Source organism: Arvicanthis niloticus, chromosome 28, assembly GCF_011762505.2.
Source record: "Arvicanthis niloticus isolate mArvNil1 chromosome 28, mArvNil1.pat.X, whole genome shotgun sequence".
NCBI classification, from domain to species: Eukaryota; Metazoa; Chordata; class Mammalia; order Rodentia; family Muridae; genus Arvicanthis; species Arvicanthis niloticus.
In genome coordinates this window covers 16,031,350-16,052,144 of record NC_133436.1, presented here as the reverse complement: position 1 = coordinate 16,052,144, position 20,795 = coordinate 16,031,350, and the positions used below count along the sequence as shown (strand labels likewise).

The following is a 20,795-nucleotide window of genomic DNA, read 5'->3' as shown; positions in this document are numbered from 1 at the left end:
TACAGGCATTTGTGAGTCTCTGGGTACTGGGACCCAAACTCCAGTCCCCTGAGAGAGTAGCACTCCTAACCACTGAGCTCCCGCCCCAGCTCCTCGATGTCCCCTTTTCCTTCTTTTTAATGTCTGTAATCTGAACTCTCTTTGCTCCACTTACCTGCAATACAATTTCGCAAGCTCAAATATCAGAGTCATCACCAGTCATTTACAATGAGGTGCATGTGTGTGTGTTTTCTTTTCCCGTCTGCTTGGGGATTAGACGTATGGGAAATTTAAGGTACATAATGGTTTTAACAGCTTTATGAGGAGCAGAAGGGCACTCGGTCACACTAAATTTCATGTTAATTATAAACTACATAGTGATTTCAGGTGTGCTTTCAAGATGTTAGCTGTGCTTTAAAATACAGAAGCCGGATGGATGTCCAGTGATTTGGCAGAGCCCCACTTAGTTTGTTCAATTTTATGCAATGAAGGATACCAGGATGGATTTTGATTATATGCTCCATAGTTAGCGATTTACAAAAGGCAGAACTGTAGCATTTTTCTAGAGGAGATTTAAAATAAACATATCTTTGGGTGTTAACAGAGGGCAAGCTCAGGGAGAAGGTATGAAACAGTTATTATCTTTAGGTCTGAGTTATCATTTATAGATAAGCTGGTGATTTCCTGTGCAAACGACCGCCATGTCAGCATGCCTCTAAGATTTATGGTCTCTGCTAAAGACACACAGAAAAGTTATCTGTGAGCCCCTCGTTGGGGGGGTCATTAGACTTCGCAGTGTTAAGGCTCATGAAAAGAATCATTATTTGGGGTTTTTAAAAACTGAGAAGCATTTTGGCCTAAGAAGGCATCCTTAATGGCTGTCTTTAAAAATTAGGCTAACGGAGGAGTGAACAGACCACAGTCTAGGTTACCTTACATGGATAGTTGGTTTTCAAAATGTCAGAAGTCCATAGAACTGACGTTACAAATATTTCTATATTAATGTTCATTTTGATTAGAGACCTGTCTGCTCCTGACAGCTTCCTGTCGTGGATTCTAAGAAGAAATTGAGCATCCTTGGAGTTACTCCAGTTGTGCGGTGACAGCCACTAGGCAAGCATTGCCTCTTCCCATCTACAGACAAATTACTGTCCAGAAAAGGACACACTTGCAGAATAGTCGACTGATTATATATCTGCCTAGACAGAGTAATCAGCCCTTAATAATTCTGCAGCACTAAGGTCTGTCAGATGATTCTGGGCCAGAAGGCTGAAGATTTGATGCTCCAACGTTCGGTAGTATAGGTGCTTTTCAGGTGTTCAGAGGTCTCTATAAATTGGCTAAGTTTTAGAAGCTATGCTTTGTGCTTCCCATAATTTCAGTTAACTCAGTCATTCTGGATTTCTGATGGGGTTGAAGACTTATAGTCTCATAGCCAATCCTGGCTATTTACTTTGAGAGAAATGAGTAGATGGTTTTCAACTGACATTCATTCTAAAGCCAAGAAAAAAGCCAGGTTCAAAACTAAGTGTTTTAGTTAGGAGAGATGACAGAGGTTCTGGTTAGTCAACAAAATGATGGACTGGGTATGAGGACTATCTTGTACCTCACTGGTACAATTAGGAATAACTATGCTCTAATTGCATTTTGAGAGAAAAGTTTTATTCTAACAGGAAGGGTGAAGCTAGGTGATGAGAGAGAGAAAGAGAGAGAAAGGGGGGGGGGCATGGAGGCAGATGTTCACGTGTCTCCACCAGTCAAAGATAGTTTTTATATCTAGGTTGGGTAGTGGGTTATACTTCTGATTGAGCGTTACCAAACTTATAAAGCCTTTGATTAACATTTTTAAAAAATGTATAAAAGCAAAAAGGAAAAGGGGGCATGGGATAGGGGTTTTCTAGGGAGAGGAAATGGGGAAAGGGGATGGCATCTGAAATGTAAATAAAATATAAAAAAAAATAAAAAATAAAAAAATTTTTTAAAAATTAGGCTAATGTTATAGAACTCTGAAAGCCACACAGAGGGGTAAGGAGTAGTGTGTGCATCTCTGAGAAGCTTCCACTCAGACAAACTCAGCTTCTCCTAGCAGCACTAGATAGTAGCATGGTCTGGGGACCTGGTGTGTGGATTAACATGGTTCTGAACATTACCAGTGTCTTGTCCCTGCGCTTTCCTGTGACCATCCACAGTGACCACTTACAAATGCTGCCCCTGCACCACACAAGGAGACAGACCTTCCTGTCCTCAGTTTTGTTAATAAACTTGTTTTCGAATGGGGTTTAGGTGTTTTTTTTTGTTTGTTTTTTTTTGTTTGTTTTTTTTTGTTTGTTTTTTTTTTTTTTTCCCTATTTAATCCTTTCCATCGAACTCCACATGTTTGGAGCAGAACATGACTCCAGTTTTCAGAGTATTCTTTTTATTAGAAGTTAGATGCCTCAAGAATAGAGTTGACTATTCCAAACAATTATATTGTTTTAAAGTTGGAGGTGCATTGGGAAGAGATAAAAACAAATCTAAAAACCTCTTTCTCCAGGCATACTCCCCAGTCTTAATACTGGTATCAAGCATTTCTTCTCTAAAGCACCTACTGAACTCCAGTCAGGCACAGGAGGACATAGACGTTGTTCATCTTTTCTGCCTGGTTTGCACAGGACTTTCCCAGTTTCACTTCTGAAGTCTCACATCTGGGAACCCCCGGGCCCCAGGATAGTCAATCACTCTACCTGTGACACATCTGCTTGTTAGACTAACATGTTTTACAGTTTTACAGTGGAACACTATGGTGTCAGGCCATAGCTTGATTATAATTGTGTGTCATTTTCTTTTTTTGCTAAAAGAAAGAAAGAAAGAAAAGGAAAGAAAGAGAGAGAGAGAGAGAGAGAGAGAGAGAGAGAGAGAGAGAGAGAGAGGAAGGAAGGAAGGAAGGAAGGAAGGAAGGAAGGAAGGAAGAAAGGAAGAAAGAAGAGAAGAGAAAGAGAAAAGAAATTTAAAACCAATATGCAAATGTTATTTGTTGTCAAGTCAAAACTCGTGGGACCTCTTCCATAGCCACTGAATTTTGCTAACTGAAAGAGGTTTTTCTAGCTTGATTTCTTTATAGACCAAGTTCTACTTTAGGGTTCTAGTCAACATCTACTATAACTTTTTCCTTAATTTCATGTAGAATTTCTCTTGGATCGATTGTTTTTTCAGTATACGATTCCTTTTGAGTTATTTAATAATTTGCCTGAGTGATAGGCTCTGTTACCATGTGTGTGAATAATATTTTATGCTCTTGGTTAGTGATTTCAGCCTGACTCAAAATGATTGCTCCTTAGCATTGAAGACCTTGCTTCTGGGACTGAAGGCATTGCCTCTGCCAAATGTATCATTTAGTGTAGCCAGTAAATCTGCTCTGAGAGTGACTCTTACAACTTAGTTGTGTGTGCGTGCATGTGTGTGTGTCTGTGTGTCTGTGTGTGTGTGTGAATGCATGTATGAGTATGTGTGTTATGTGCAGTTAGGGTTTTTTTGTGACTAATATTTGAACTTATAGTCCAAACACCTTAAACTCATGTCCTCCAGCCCTACTTCTGAGCGTATAGACATGTACAACCATGACCATCCACTGACCCTTGCTTGAACCTTTCTTGTCTCTCTCCCTCTGGCGGAGGGTCATCCCAGATAGTTCAGATTCCTAAAATTAGGACAAATGAAAGTACTTAAAAGAACCATCTAGAATATGGTAGGGAGACGAGGGGGATTTCTGCTAAGCAGGTAGCAACTCTCTTGCCAGGTGTTTATGTGTAAGAAGGGCTCGATGGCTTAAGTGTCCGCTTCTTACCGGGACATCTAATTTAATTGGATTGAAACTTAAGTTCTGAAATTATTTTATGTTTTGAAAATTCTTCCAACAAGAATTAGTTAATCAATGACCAAAATAGAAGCTATGAAAAAAAAATTATAGCAGGAAATAGAATCTTACAACCTGGATACATTCCTGAAATTTCACTGTGGTTTGGCTCTGGCAGATTACTATTTTCTTTGTGGCTTAAACAATATATTTAGACTTAAGTTTTAAGTGTGGGAGCCTCATGTGTAAACACCACCAAATACCATTCATTTAATGGATGGAGGGGGACACTATTTTGTTGCTTCATTTCCTCTGGAAAGCCCATATCTTTTGGGAAGGCTTAAACTCACATTGTACTCTCCTTAAGGCACGAAAGGCATTCAACCCAGTGTATTTGAACGCAGCCACAAAATTCCCACAATTGACACTCAGATCCCGATGCTAGAGTGGGCACGCTGTGTAAAATCTACTCATACGCATGCCCCTCACTAATCCTGTCAGACCCAGAATGGTGAGAGGGCCCCCTTAGGGTTGGAGACGCTGCTCAGTTGAATGAATTAAATATGGTGGGTTTTACTGGACCCTGAAGTAGCAGTAGCTAGCACTGAATCCCACGTGAATGTAGCGACTGTACCGGCCAGCATAGGTAAAGCAGTGTCTGTAATGTCCTGAGTCATAACGGGCAGCACAGGCAACGTGATTTTTATGGTGGCAGGACTTGTATGGACCTTTGTTACAGGCTAATCAGTCATGCTGTTTCTTGGCATGAAACAGGTAAGAAGCCTACTGCTTCTGTTTGATCTGTAGAAGCAGAATATCTTTCAAACGAATGAAAGAAAGGCCACATTGAGTCATAGCAATAGGGGATTTCAGACTGTAAACCAATTTCCAGGCTTGAGCCAGTTTGCAGGCCCAGAACCCCCTGAATGAAGGGATAGCCAGACCCTCCTGAGGAAGGACCTTTATAAAATATGTGAGGATTTTACTGTTAGCCTTTTCTTCCCCAGTCCTTCCCCCAGAGGGACCTACAGTGTTTTACAAGGGTAACTGTATACTGGGGGAAAAGAAACAATCTAGGTCTGGTGCCATATATGTAACTCCAGCAGTAAAGAGGCAGAGACAGATGGAACCCTGTGGTTCACCAGTAGGCTAGCCAGGTCTGCTTGGCACACTCTAGGCCAACTCCCTCAGAGACTCTGTTTCCAAAACCAAGGTGGAGGATACCTGAGTAAAAACACCCCCAAGGTTGTCCTCTAACGTCCACACACATGCACACCTTCAGGCAAGTGTATACACACATACACACATACACACACACACACACACACACACACACAGAGAGAGAGAGAGAGAGAGAGAGAGAGAGAGAGAGAGAGAGAGAGAGAGAGACTCTTTACAGTAAATCCACTACAGTTAATATAGCCTACCTAAACTTTACTACACAGGTAAGAGACAATTCCTCCAGTTTCCTTTGAAAGACATTAACAGCATTTTAGAGGAAGAATGATCTGTGAAGTTGGGGCTCCCTGAGGTATTTTTGAAATGATAATCATATTAAATGCAGAGCCTTGCTAAGATCAGCAAGACCACTGTGTGCTCGCTCACAGGCCAGATGAAGAGTTCCATAGAGTTAAAGATGCTTGGCTCTGGGGAAGATTAAAATAGGCAGGGTTTTCTTGCACTAAGCCCCTTCTTACTCTCTTCCCCTCCCTGGGGGTGAAATTATTCAAATTTAACGTTTCCTTTCTTTTGGGAAGTGAAAAACCCACATTCACAAAACCAGAGATTTTTTTCAGGAAGTCTTGGTGGCCATGCTGCAGGCCATGGGATGGATAGAGACTGAGCAGTCACTGTGAAATGTTTTTCTGGAAGTCAGTCCTTCCTCTCCATTCGTGGTTCCTTTGTCTCTCAAGCACTCCCTGAAATCTGAAGGCTGATGTTAAATAAACACTCCGTGATGTATTTGGTAATTCACTTTTTTGTGGCTATGTCAAAGCCTCTTTTCTTTGACTGATGTGGCAAGGTGGAGGAGACCTCCAGAAGAAGAAAATAACCTTCCTTTCTATAACACTGGTGGGTGGTGGAGTCGACTTTCCCATGAGTTCCTGAATAAGAGCAGTGTCTGTACCGGAGCCTGCTTCAGATCAACCCAGCTCCTTGCCATTAAATATACAGCTGGATGAAGGCTCAGGTGGCGGCAACCATTCCCCTGAACATGATTTTATTAAAGAACCGTCACAGGCAATCTCTTTGCAGTGTATATTTTATTTATGAAACAATTGAACTATTTGTGTTCCTGTACAAACATTGCTCTTACATGTGATATGTATATATGTGTGTGTATGTGTATATATATGTATATATACATATATATGTGTGTGTATGTGTGTATATATGTGTATATATGTATATATGTGTATATATGTATATATGTGTATATATGTATATATGTATATGTGTGTGTATGCGTGTGTGTATGTGTGTGTGTGTGTGTATACATGCTTGTGCACATACATGTGGAGTCCAGAGATCAACACTGGTTGTCTCCCTCAACTGTTCTCCACCATACTCTTTGAGGCAAGGTCTCTCCATGAACCTGCACTCATCAGTTTGGCTAGGCTAGCCAGAAAAATGAGCTTCTGGGATCCTCCTTTCTCTCTGCCTTGTTCCCCAACACTGTGGTTACATGTCCATGTCCCCTCTAGCTTCTTTGTGGGTTCTGGGAAACCAAAATCAGGTCCTCTGCTTGCATAGCAAGCATTTGACTAATTAAGCCACCTCTGTGGTCCTGGGAAATTTTTAACACCACACCCAGATGAATCTTACTCATGTTAAAGTAAATTCACTGTGTTCCATAACACGGCTCCTTTTCACCACTTAGCCCCAGAGGCTACCATGCCTCACATCATTGATCTAGTGAACTCTAACTCAGAAAAAATGGTTCTTCAGATGTGTGTCTGCTAAAAAAAAAAAAAAAAAAAAAAAATGGCTGTCAAGTATCAAGTTCTGTGGCTTCCCCCATGGTATTATTATGTATAGACTGAAAAAAATCTTCCCTTCACAGGTACCTTCCCTTTTCCTTATTTAAGTCATTGATCTCTTGGCAGTCTTTTATAACCCACCCTTCTCCCTCCCCTGCTGTGCTACTAAGACTCTGATTTTAATACTATGGTTGTACTACTCTAAGTATTCAGAAGCACACATGGCTTAGTCCTGACTGTATCCTTAGTCTCTACCTTGACAAAGTATCAGTGCTCAAATGTTGGGGGATTTTCAAGGTGTTTTGGGAATCTGTCATGGAGTGCAAAGACAGGAGAATTCCTGGAAGTTCCCAGACCAGCTAGCCTGCCATCCATAGTGAGAACAACCAGAGAACCTGTCTCAAACATCAGAGGGTCTCTGACCTTCACATGTGTGCCATGGTATGTGATCACAGACATTGATACACATAAGTGGATGTGCACATGCATTCTTGCACAAACAGAGACAGACACACACATACAAACACACACAACGAGAGACAGAGTGACGGAGAGATTGATTTTACTTAGAGCCTTCCTTCTCTGTGAAAAATGAGAGAACCCTGCGGGGAATTTGAGGAAGGGTCCCCTACTGGAAACCCCGGTCCTTATTTCTGCACTTGAAGAAATAAATCCATGTTAAGTCAGTTTGCTTACCACTAATTCATTTCGCAAAATAAATGAAAAATGGCCACATCCTAGCCTATGAATAGCATAGCTGTCTGCTTTACCTTTCCTTTTATACAAGCCCACAGCCAGCATACCGTGAACTCTAACCCAGATTTGGGAAGCCCTGCTGTGTTCTCAACTTAACACCATTTACAGAAACTCCATCAGTTCTACCTTGTGCTCATGAATGAGCCCATGGAAACCAGGAATTGACATAAGCTAGAGGCTGAGCTTGCCTTAAAAAGCTCAGCTCATTCCACAAATATTATTTATGTATTGCATGCAGAGCCTGGCGAGACATGCCAATCAGACGCTTAGTATCTAAATTGGGTGGCTAGAACCTTCACTTTGACAAATTGTTCCTAATATATCTGTCAAAAATGCCACAGAAAACAATCCAGCTTATTAAAAACTGCTTGATATATGTAGGTTTTCTAAGAATACAGCCACTTGTACTGGAGAAGTGGACTCCTCAGAGATACTAGGCTCCACTCACTGGATAATCCCCTGGGCCTGGCACAATGCCTGGCACACATAAGACATTCACTGCATAACTGGATTAAAGAATGGGTGAAGTTAATAGATATCCCAGTTAGGAGACCAAGAAATACGAGCTTTTAAAAGGTTTCTCCACTTTCCATAGTCTCACTTCCATGCTCTAGATGGCTGGCTAGTTAGTGGGTCAGTTTGAAAGTGATTGAAACTCACCAGGTTTCTGTCAAAAGAAGCCAGCCAGAGATATGAAGTTTAACACTGAGACTGAAGAAGTATAGAACTTGTCTCTGGAGGGCTCTGTGTGAGCACAAACGTGTGTGTCTGCACGACAGAGCTTAAGCACAAAGAGAATTAATAACACGTTATGATGTAGTTCTTCATCTCTGTGGATGAAAAACTTCAAGCACTTGTCAAATGTACTTATCCCAAAATGTATGACCATCTGAATTCTCTGCCATATTCCACTCCCATCTACCGGGAATTCTATAGCTGCTGGGTTTCCTTGCTTATGTCCAAGTGATGTGGTCATATATTGTCCAGAAGTAGAACTTTCTTCTATGGAAAAAGAATACTAATAATATCAGTGAACATTTATAACAAAAAAAAAGAGATGGGAAAAGAGAATATTCTTTGAATTGTACTTATTTTTGTAAGCTTTTGTTTATTTATTTTAGTCATTACCTTCATAGGAAAAGCAGGATGACTTTTAGGTGGTGTGTGTGTGTGTGTGTGTGTGTGTGTGTATAAGGCTTGAACGTGGAGCCTTGTGAATGCTATATCTAACATTAACAAATGGGAAAATACAAATTTAAACCGTAATGACATCGCTTTATACCCATCTAGATGGATGGAAATGAAGCATGCGGTATCACGTGCTGGCTATACTAGTTGATGCATAAGAACTTGCACATGCCCTGCATGGAATATAAACCAGTACAATCTGTTTAGAAAAGGGTAAACATGTACTTGCTGAACAATTCAGCCAGTATGTTAAATAAGAAGATCCAGGCACGTGCAATATGGAATGTCCTAGATGTGAACACAGAGGACACATGTGATATGGTTTACATCTAAGAAACCCTGAACATAATGTAAAGATCCCCAAAATAAGTATATACAGCCATATCATTGAAATACAGTCTGCCAACTATAGCTAGGGCACACCCATCATAGCGATGATGTTGCTACCAGACATGCTACCAAACATGATTGTGTGGTTCATCAGGGACAGCGATGTCATGATTCAATGTGACTATAAATAGATACGGAGTCTAAATTCTCTCCTGTTCACATCTGTGAGGAGCAGGGGGGTATCTGTTTTCCAGGTGAGGCTTCATTGGCTTTAATTGGTCTGAGTTGGGCAATGTGACTATCAATGAACCAACCAATCACTATAATTAGGGGGAATCAATCATAAGTGATGGCATATTGTGTGTAAGAACTTTATTACACATGGGCTAAGATAAGGGCAAGGAAAATGCCAGTTTATGCAAGAACTATAAAGAAGATAGCTGGATGTTAGGCATCTGTAACAGCAGATAATATCATCCCACCCCCCTAAATAGAGCATGGTTAAATGTTTTATGGCCTACAAATGAAATGAAGTTGTTCAACGGACATAGAGAAGCAAGAAAGTGTTGCTCTCTGCAGAGAGTGAGAGACCTTGGAAGACTCAGTCCTAAATGAGATGTCTTCCTCAAATCCCTCTCCTCAGGGCACAAGGAACTCAGGACAAGCGGAAGAGGAGGAAGATTGTAAGAGCCAGAGGGGATGAATGACAGTAAGGAAACAGTGTCTTCCAGACACAACAGGACTGACGCATGTATGAACTCACAGAGACTGTGGCCACATGCACAGGACCTGCGCATGTCCAAGCCAGATGGGGTCCTGGCACTGAGAGGGGAAATAGACACAAGCTCCCATGCCTAACTAGGAAGCTATCTCCAGTTGGCATCCACTTGCTGTCAACTCAGAAAAAGATTAGTTTTCTCCAATGGAGTCTCATGGAGTAAACAAATCACAGTAAGTCTCAACGGTAGATGCCCAGCACAAAGTGTATTTGGGGAGGTTTTATTTGGTGGGGAGGGGTCATATAGCTTTGTTTGGGTATTTTTTTTTTACTTTACCAATTTTTCACTTGTGCACTGTGGTTTCTAATTTTGTGTTTTATGGGGTGTGTGTGTGTGTGTGTCTTCGTCTGTGTGTATGTGCTTCTTTTGCTTTTCTTTATTTCTTATTCTGTTTGTTTGTTTGTTTGTCTGTTTGTTTTCTAAAGAGAGAGAAAGAAGCCATGGCATTGGCTAGGTAGGAGGTAGAGAGGATCTGAGATGAGATGAGGGAGGGAAATCCATGATCAGAATATATTACATGAAGTAAAATTTACTTTCAATGAAACGTAACAACTAAACAAAGAAAGTGTCTCTATGTTGCCATAGACCCAAAGTCCCAATATATCTTATCAGTGTTCCCAGGTCTATGGACACAGATGAGACATTTGTGGAATGGTACCCCAAATGGCAGGCTGGGGGAAAAGCAAGACTCTCTAATCCAAACAGAAGATCGTTGAAGTTTTATGTGGTCACATGTTCTATTCCCTCAAAAATACTGTCTTTATCTACTTGATGAACCAAAGTATTGGTTTAAAAATACTTTCTATAAACTTCGAGGGCTATGGAGAGATTTTTGAGGTTGGTTGGATGGATGGCTGCTAATTGATATTATCATCGTTACACACTCTTCTGAAGCTCTGTCATTTCTGATAGGCCCTATGAGAGCCCACCCTTGCTTCATTTCCTCATGCATTGTTTCCATGTGTTTTACTCAGGAAAGTAACAAGTCCATGTGTTATATGTCAAATAAGTAACATCTTATGACAGATGTTCATGCTCAAGAATTATTCTAAGTAGAATCAGTCTCCTTTAAGACCATGTATTGAGAGCTGTCTCTAGCAAGTCACATAATAGTCTTTTGATTTTGTCCTCCGTATAAAAAGCAAAGTTGGTTTCTTCCCTGGGCAATTTTGTTAGGATCCATTCTGGATTCTCTAGGTTCAATCCTGTGGCTCTTGCCACACAGCGTTTCATCTCATGTCTGTATGTCACCTAAAATTAAAGGTGAGCTAGTTTATTTTTAGACACTGGAGTTAAAAGGACATGGTGCTCTATTGGACACACAGTTCCGCTTTATGAAACCAACCCTGACATTTTATTTATTTTTATACGTGAACTCACATTACCTGATTTTGCCTTTGTAACTTACTTTCAACATCACCTTGCTTGCCTTCCAGACTCTAAGCTTAGCACTGTGCTTTGGCCAAAAAGCAATAAAATGAGACCTGCTTTGCTGCGCCTTGGGGAAGGCTGATCACCGTTTTCTTGGCACGTATATCATGACATTGATGGCTATTTTATAACATTTCCCTAACCTTCCTTCCAAAGTGTAATGAAGGTTTGTTTCCGTGTTCCCACATCAAATCCTATTTGTATTTAATGCCCTGAGCACACTCCATTAGTGGATTTTGTACTTAAAGCCAGATAATCAAATATTCTTGATTTTTAAAAAAAAAAAAAAAATTCCACATTGGATTTCTAGAGCAGCCAATGAGATTCCCAGGTGTCCGCCTATAAATAATCACGGCGGCTTATAAATGTTCCTCCCCCCACCCCTTACCTTGTATTCCTATCGGGCCAAAAATAACAGTGTGCTAATTTACCTCACATTGAATTTCCTGACTATACAGTGTTGCTGTTCTTTTGAAAACACAAATGCATCTATGCTTTTCTCCGTTTCTCATGAAGAAGCTAGTGTTGAACTGAAAGAGCTCTGTTACTGCCTTTCATATGTCTTTTATGAGAGTAATTCTTCTGAATAGGTCTCTCTGGGGCTCATCTTCATTCTCAGTCATTGTGACCCGACATTGCTGTCATTGGGCAAAATCCATTGTTTTTAGCATGTCGTGTTTCAGATTGTTTTGTGAAACATCTACACTTTTCTAATATTTATAAAGATATTTCTCTTGGAAGCCAGGCAGAGATGAACCCCATATTCCCAGCACTTGGGAGGTGGAACAAGGTCAGATCAGTGTCGTTCCCAATGACATAAAGAGTTCAAAACCAACCTGGGCTACAGAGGGCATTTTCTCATAACACACTCCCTCCATGGAGGGGTGGGGCAGGAGATATTTCTCTCAGGATTGAGGCTAGATCCGTGGTACAGCATTACCTACATCTGTACATGAGGTTCTGGGTCCCATAAAGTAAACAAACTCTATTGTGCTAAATATTCAGCCTTGTCGCATGTACCTGATGGTCACCCACCGGCACATTGCTTTTCACCGTTGTGTAGGGGTCATCTATTCTTTCTCTGTCGATATTTAAGGGTTTCGAAAGGCTGTCAAATGCAGTGGTGGATGCTGATGAAGCACAGTGTGATACATCTAAGCTCTAGTTGTGTACTCAGCACACAGTGTCTCTGTGTTTAAATAGCTATAGAATAATCTCTCTAATGGTGTGGCAGTCACTGGAAACTGGACTTCTGGATTCTTTGTTTGGGATTCTCATGTCTTATTTAAATGGAGTGAGCTTCTTACTATTCTTTTGTTGTACTAGATTTGGTGAAGAGGTTTCTGTTATGTTCATGGAGGAAATTAGACAGTCTCCCTTTAAACTCCCGTTTGGCAATCTTTAAAATAGACCACATTCATCCATTTTTTCAGCATTAATATTTTGGGTTCAGTTATGAGCATTAAACTCACCTTAGAAAATGGTTCTCCCCCAAGATCTTCACACTGATTCCCGAAGATATTTTTCAGTACTATGCATGTTTAAATGTTTTGCACGTCTGTGATGCATTCCTTGAATAATTGTATTTTTGAGTTTTGGGTTTTAAGGCTACATTTTTCGGAAAACAAGTCTTTGTGGTTTCACAGTTTGCAAAGAAGCAGCTTTTTATTTTAACTGTATGTGTGCATGCACACACGGTACTTTTCTAATGTGAGTGAAACTAAATATTTAGTTCATTTCTTTGCTTTGTCCAATTTAAAAAAGTAAAACGCCACCAATTACTTGATTCACAGGCAAAATGGCATTGTTTGATTTCCCACATATAAAATAAAATTACCATCCCCATACCTTGTTTTTAATGACGTGATTAGAATTTTGTCTTTTTTTTTTCAAAAGTCTTACAAGTTTGCACTTTTTTTTTGGACTGTTCTATCCCACACCCTGCTTTCTGTGCTGTTGCTTCTTTACTCTTGCATTATTTTGACACTTCCTTCCGTCACCTAGGATAATTTCTATCATGTTCATAAAGACATAGAGTTGGAAGACTAGAGCACTGGCTGTTCTTCCAGAAGAGCACTCTTCACTTCCCTGCATGCACATGGTGGCTCAAAAACCTCTGTAACTCCATATAGAGAAGAGATATGATGCCCTCTGCTGGGTTTTCCGGGCACTGCACACACATGGTGCACATATATATCCATGTAAACAAAACACTATACATGTTAGATAAAAAGTAATTTCATTTATAAAAATACATCATTGGTAAGTTGTGGTTTTTTCCTTTAAAAGGTGACAACAGTGGCTTTGATGGCTTCACTTGGACAGCATATATATATATATATGTGTGTGTGTGTGTGTGTGTGTGTGTGTGTGTGTATTGAATCTTCAAATGCTGACATGTCCACAGTTCTTCCTTTTCAAACACAGTGACGAGACAACAGAAACAAAAACAGAACACAAATTCAAAATCTTCCAGCTTACCTCTGTAAGATTCCGCCTTCTAACCGCCTCACAGAGATGGAAGCTAGGAAGGATTTGTGGATAGAAACATGGAGGGGAACTCAAGGGACTTTGTCCATGGCCTTGGAAACTAAATCTTAGGAATGCAGCCTCTGAGACTGGCTGACATCTTTACCCCTGCTCTACTTTAAGGCTCTGGGTTCATCTTTCCTCTTTTAGGAGAAACACTTCCTGGTTTGTGGGGAATGGTTAGAATTCTTTGCTTTCAGAACTATTGAAAGTTCAAATCTTGAATTTTCCAAGACAAGGAAAAAAACCAAAGATAAGTGGGCATTTGTATCCTTTCAATACAGCATCCTATAAGATTTGTGGGTTTTTAATTATTTTTATGATTATTTTAGAATAATTGTGACATTTTCTTGGGAAATTCTGGCCCCATAGCAGCTAATTTTTTTTAACCTTGCTGCTTCAAGTTTCTCATCCATCTCATCCATGTTCCATTAAAAGAGTATTATGGGGCTGAGGAGATGGATCAGCATGTAAGAGCATTTGTACAGGCATGAAGACCCCAATTCATATCTCTGGCAGCCATGTGAAAAGCTATGTGTGACTCTAACACAGGAGGATCACTCAAGGTCACTGGATTCCTCTCTCAAAACAATGAAATGGAGGGTGATAGAGCAGGACACCCAGTGCTCGGTGTACACATATGACACACACAGACACACGTGCACATACACACCCCACACATGCACACAGACATGCACACATGCACATAACACACCATACACTTGCACACACACACAGACATGCACACATGCTCACACATGCACACACGCACATACATATATCATACATGCACACAGACACACACATGCACACACACCATACTCACACATGCACAACACACACCATATTCACACGTGTACACAGACACACATACATACACACATATGCCATACATGCATACATGCATGCACACGCACAGTCATGCAGACACACATACACCATACACATGCACACACACATACACCATACATGTGCACATACATGCACACACACAAACACACACACATATGTGCACACACACATACACACACACAGACATGCACACACATGCACATACATATACCATACATGCACACATGCACACACACATACATCATACATGTGCACACACATATGTGTATACACACACCATACATGCACACACATACAGACATGCACACACATGCACACATATACACACACATATACCATACATGCATGTATACACACACACCATACACACACATACTCACACACATGCTCATATACACCATACACGGGCACATGTGTGCACATACAAATATATATAATTCTGAGAAACAGTATCTCTGTAAACTCAATTTACTTTTTGTGTTTCTACTATAGGTGAGGACCGACATTAGGAGACGTGAGTGAAGACATCAGAAAAGTGAGCTTCAACTACAAAGGTGAGCGGCTTCCTTTTTTCTTTCTTTCCTAGTCTGATAGGTTTTTCAGCCACTTGACTGTGAAATATATGTCAAAATGTTAATATAATTTATGTTTATTAGGTATTTTATGAATATATACTAAGGCCATTTTAAATTTTTAAGTAGTTTTTAACTACTTCGTAATCCACAATAACAACTGTTGTTCTGCAAGTATATGAAGTGAAAGGTAATGCTTACATCCCAATAATACACACCTAGGTAAAAATGGGGTCAAAAAAGAACCTATCCTAGCCAGACCTGTTTCTTCTGTTAGCCTGCTGCCGGCTAATGAGTCTGTGTTCCTTTGAGATGCTTTTCATTGGCCTGACAAAGTTCTGCTCGTCCCTTTTAGCTTCTTTCTCTCAAGATTTAAGATTTAAAAACCCCTCTCAGATGTTGTAGTGGTTGATGGTACTTGAATGTTGTAGTTTAAAAGGTGAAGGGAGGGCCCGAGCTCACTCAGTCTAGGCTCTTGTTTGACGGTTCCTTTCCATCGTGTTTGAGACTATTAAACTCTCACCACGGTTGAGGCAGTTTATAAACTGAAGAACACCACTCAATCCCGTATCAAAATTCCATAAAATGATAGGAACGTATGAGAATTTTTCTAAGCATTGGGTAAGCACAGTGTTCCTGTGTGTGTGTGTGTGTGTGTGTGAGTGTGTGTGTGTGCATTTGTTTGTTTGTTTATACTTTTTAATTTTATGAAAAACTGAGAGAAAAAAGAAACTGAACTTCCACAATGGGTTAGAACAGTGATTCTCAACCTTCCTAATGGTGCAATAGTTTAATGGAGTTCTTCATGTTGTGGTGACCCCCCCAACCATAAATTTATTTTTGTTGCTTCTTCATAACTGTGATTTGGCTACTATATGAATCACAATGGAAATAACTGTGGTTTTGGACGGTCATAGGTGACCCCTGTGAAAGGGTCCATTCAATCCCCACAGGGGTCATGACCCACGTGTTGAGAACCACAGGGACAGTACTTCATGGCCTCAAGCCACAAAGTAATAGTGCTTCCCGGGAGCTGCACACATTTGATGTGCTGAGCACTTCTGGAAGAGTTCAAAGTCGTCAGAAAGACCATCTTTCAATGGAGTCAAGCCTGTGTCTAAACTCATCAGAATTCATGAGACAATGAGTTACCCCTGCAGGTCTTTGCCATTGCCAGGAAATGTCCCATCAATTATTTCGCTTAACTGAATGTGTCTAGAAGGCTCACTTGGAAAAAAAAAAAAAAAAAAAAAAAGAGTTTGTGGTCCAAAGTTGGTTTATCCATTAGGGTCAGTGCCCACAGTTACCTATAATAACCTATGCAAATATTTTAATTAACTTCTTTAAAGTATAAGAAAATATAAAGATATTAAGGAATATATAGTATTGGATCCAAATTACATTTGTCTTGATACCAACATAACTAATTCACATCATTTTAATAATTTTTATGAAAAGAGGAAGATAAGGGTGCCCAAAGCCTACAAGACCCATATGACCCCACCTGAGTCCCACTCAGACACATGTTTGAGAGAGTTGGTCATTTTGTGGTTTTGTTTGGCATAGAGTAGAAATTTTCTTTAAAAAAAAAAGATTTATTATTTATGCATATGCATGTATGTCCATGTAGGTTTATATGCACCATGTGCAGGCGGGTGCATGTGGAGACCAAAAGATGGCTGATGCCCCTGGAGCTACAGTCACCAGTGGTTGGGAGCACCTGATGTAGGTGCTGGGACTTGAACCCAGATTCTTTCCAAAAGTAGTGAGTGTTCTTACTACAAATCTGTTTCCAACCCCTCTGTCTTCACAACTGTTGTCCTTATCTTCTTCTCTTCTCTTTTTCTCCTCCTCCTCCCCCTTTTCTTCCTCCTCCCTTCCTCTTCTCCCTCCTCCTTCCACTCCTCCTCCCCTCCTCCTCCTCCTTCTTTGAAAGGATTATATTTTCTGTAAATAAGTCTATACATTTTCTTCTTAGAGCGATACTTGGCTATGTCTACAAAGACAGAAAAACTGACATATTGAAATATTAGAGAGTTAACTCTATTCAATCGGTTTTCCTAAAATTAAATAACTATTTTCCTGTCTGACACCCATAGATATCATTTGCTTTGTGGTATAATGCAGGCAGTAAGAAAGTGGTGCCTAACTTGGGGTCTCTTGGTCCCCATTACCTTTATGTCACTGAAGGCTTACGCTCCTTGGAAACTGTTGGCCTACTGTGCCTCCTTGATGCTTGTTTCGGGGAAGTGAGTCCAGAACTGCAGTTCTGGTGTTACAGATCTCTGTGACTAAGTGCAAGTACTTTTCAGTGTCTGTGGTTCATCTGGTTTCACTTACTCTGCAAGCCATGTTCTGGTTTTGTAGAAACTAATTTTGTTTGTCTTTGACTTTGGTGACTATTAGTGATGCAGAGACCACCTCCTCCGAGCCACTTGTTGTCTCAAAGTCAGTTCATTGACTATCTGGGGATCTTCCTTTCAAAGATTAGTTCCCTGAAGACCCAGTCTTTACATGTTGTGCTGACTACCCTAGACCTTAGGAAAAAACAGAAATATAAGAGGAGGTCAAATGCTTCCTGGAAGAATGAGGTAATTTCCTGCTTTAGAAAAAGTCAGGCCTTGCTCTGAAATAGCCTGCTCTTGTATTTGGTAGCGTAGAACACTGGTCAGCCTTTGTTCTCTGGTACCAGAGGGCGTTGGCAGGCATGCAGAAGTGTGTATGTGGTCTCTTAAGAAAGGACAGGAACTTGGGAGCCAGGTACTTACAAGCCACAGTGCTGTCCTCTGGGGGGCAGCACTTTATGTCATAGGCTCCTATCTGACAATGTGGCTGCTACTTAAACAAACTGAACAAGAAGGGTCAGAGAACTGTAGACAGCCTCTTTGTAGCTACTGAAGACTAAGAAATGAGAAGACTGACCGTGATTACCGAGACTAGATTAGGCAATTCTAGCAGATAGAAACCTCAAATATCAGAGGAGAGGTCTGGTACATATAAACTTATGGTTTGTTTACTTGAGGAGAACCAGAAATGTATGTTCTTTCTGTTGAAACGATAGGTATGTATGTGTTCAGTTCAAAGACTACATTTTTTTAGGCACCGCAAAAAAACCCAAGAAAACTACTTTTCTACCTCCTGACCCCGTGGGCTGTTTCCTCCAGTGTCTTGTTTAGGTTTTCTCCCACCCAGCATATTTGAAAAATGACATTGGAGTCAAGATACTGTAAGAGTATATAGATAAAGAGGAGCCCAGGGAACAGAAGCATGCCCTTTACTGTTGCAAGGTCATGCCAGGTATCTTTATTTAAAAAATATATACATTTATATATATATATATATATATATATATATACATCAGACACACCAGAAGAGGGCATCAGATCCCATTACAGATAGTTGTGAGCCATCTGTAATTGTGGGTCAATCTGTGGTTGCTGGGAATTGAACTCAGGACCTCTGGAAGAGCAATCAGTGCTCTTAACTGCTGAGCCATCTCTCTAGCCTCGCACCAGGCATCTTGATCGTTACTCTTCCGCTGGCATTTTCTGAGCCCCTTATACTATTGAGTTGAGTAACGGGTGAGAGAACTCCTTTTCAGTAAAGATGCCAAAGACTTAAGATGGTAGATTTCCCCACACTAGTTAAGATTAAACTTGACTGTGACCAACAGTACCCATGATCCTACCATGCGCAGGGAGTCTCTCTGGAGCATCACTGTCATTCCTTACATCCCTGTATGAGGTGTTCCTCCATCATGAGGAGGACCTCTCACTGAACCCACCCCGAGTCAGTAGCAGCCACTGGGATACCTCAAAAACCAACAATAGTCCTGCAGCTGAAGACTTTGTGGGATGTGAGTTGCAGCTTTTTAACCACTAAAGTTTGCATACCGTTTGGTAAAAGTATGTTGGGAACAAAATAGACCCCGTATGCATCACGGGTCTTGTAGGTGACCTTGCTACTGTGTCCCAAGGCCCTGCAAGTATCTGACTCAGGGCTGATTGATTTGTCGGAAGTCAGCTAATAAAACAATAATCAGTGTCTACATCATTAATGATTCATATGACGAATAAGTAACTCATTATATCAAACTAGACACTGCCGATATGACCATCCGGTAGAATTCTTGGCAGACTACTGGAGCACAGGAACCAGGATGCAGCATGCAACCTTAAAAAGCCACCAAAGCACTTTCCCTCAATCTCTTGCAAAGCAAAATCTTCCAACTTTCTCTTGGCCTGACCAGGCAGCATTGTGGTAATGATTTTTTTTAAATATATAAATATTACACAAACTAGGTGTAGTAGCTATAGAAACCCATCAGAATTACATCATTCAGAAAAATATCCAGGTTTGACTTTCCACGGTGGGTATCTCTTTTTCTTTAACGTGGATTTGTGGGAACTTTGCTTGCAGAAGCTGGGGTTGAGCCCGCCCCATTGTAGACTTTTCAGTTTTGGCAGGGGAAGGGTGCAAGGAGGCCACTGAATGTTCTTTAAACTTACAAAATGTTAGTCTCAGACGGACACTTAAGTTTAACGTTCTCCATTTTGTTGAACTTCACCTTTGTTTTGATCACTTATCCTTGGTGTCTTCCGGTTTCTCTCGTTTGCAACGTTTGTCTTACGCTTATCATGGACTTGGGGAAGAGTTGTTCACTAGAAATATTACTTAAGTGCTTGGGACTTTATGGTGTGGCTCAGTGGTAGATCATGTGACTGGCATGCACAAGGCCCTGGGCTTGAATCCCAACAACACCAAAACCAAACCCCTTGTCTTCTCATGAGATGGATACCCTCAGGGATGGGATGCTAACTCCTCCTGCTGTCCCTGGCAACAATCATGGTGACAGAATTTTGGGGAAGTCAAGTTGGGGGAGGGAGGGAAGGAATTTTTATAATTTCATGATCAAACGAGTGAAATGTATATTAAAATCAGTCCCCTTTTCTGCCCTCTCTACCATGCTGCTCCAAACCGCCTGTGCTAAGCAAGGAGGTGTTACAGGGAAGGCAACTGGTTTGCTTGTTGCAATTCAAGGTCAAGCTCCAAACACACCCAGAAATGTGCTCCGGGAAGAAACTGAGCTGAATCAAAAGCAGTCGCTGTGGGGAAGTTTGGATGACAAAGCTCTACCCAGCAGCTAGCTCCCTTTACAACCAGTGGTGGAGGCTTGCCTTTTTACCTAAGACTGACCTCGTGCTCCCTGCGTAAAATGTGAGGGGCATCTGGAAACATTTATTTAGCTAAGCTGCTGGCTTCAGAAACCGTGAAGGGTGGCATTCGGCCATCTCAGAGTCTAAGAGAGTGTCCTCTTGCAGCTGAAGTTCCTCCAAATCTGATGCCATTTCACAGAGCCCAAATGATTTCTTCTTCAGCTCATAGGTAGAGATGGCGTACAGTTACTTGGCCTGAGTTGTTATGGATTCCGTGTTGTCAGTGACCTGCTTTACGGCCGTAAATTCCTTCTTTGTACTAAACACTGAGTTCAATATGAGAACCATCCCAAGACAAGAATGATATTTTCCATCCATGGTGAGGTTAGAGAATGAATCTGGGAAGGGAG

At 40.9% G+C, this 20,795-nt stretch overlaps 1 protein-coding gene across 4 annotated transcripts in view; it reads left to right on the top strand.

Annotated features, from left to right (window-relative positions):
- Plekhg1 (pleckstrin homology and RhoGEF domain containing G1) overlaps positions 1-20,795 on the top strand; it is a 216,321-nt gene that overhangs the window by 46,911 nt on the left and 148,615 nt on the right. For 2 of the 4 annotated variants that reach the window (XM_076926785.1, XM_076926784.1), the window contains exon 2: positions 15,150-15,211. The gene's annotated coding sequence lies outside the window, so the exon portion shown is untranslated. Of the gene's footprint in view, positions 1-9,915; positions 10,018-15,149; positions 15,212-20,795 lie in introns of those variants that run through there. The other 2 variants (XM_076926786.1, XM_076926787.1) reach the window with 2 other exon arrangements.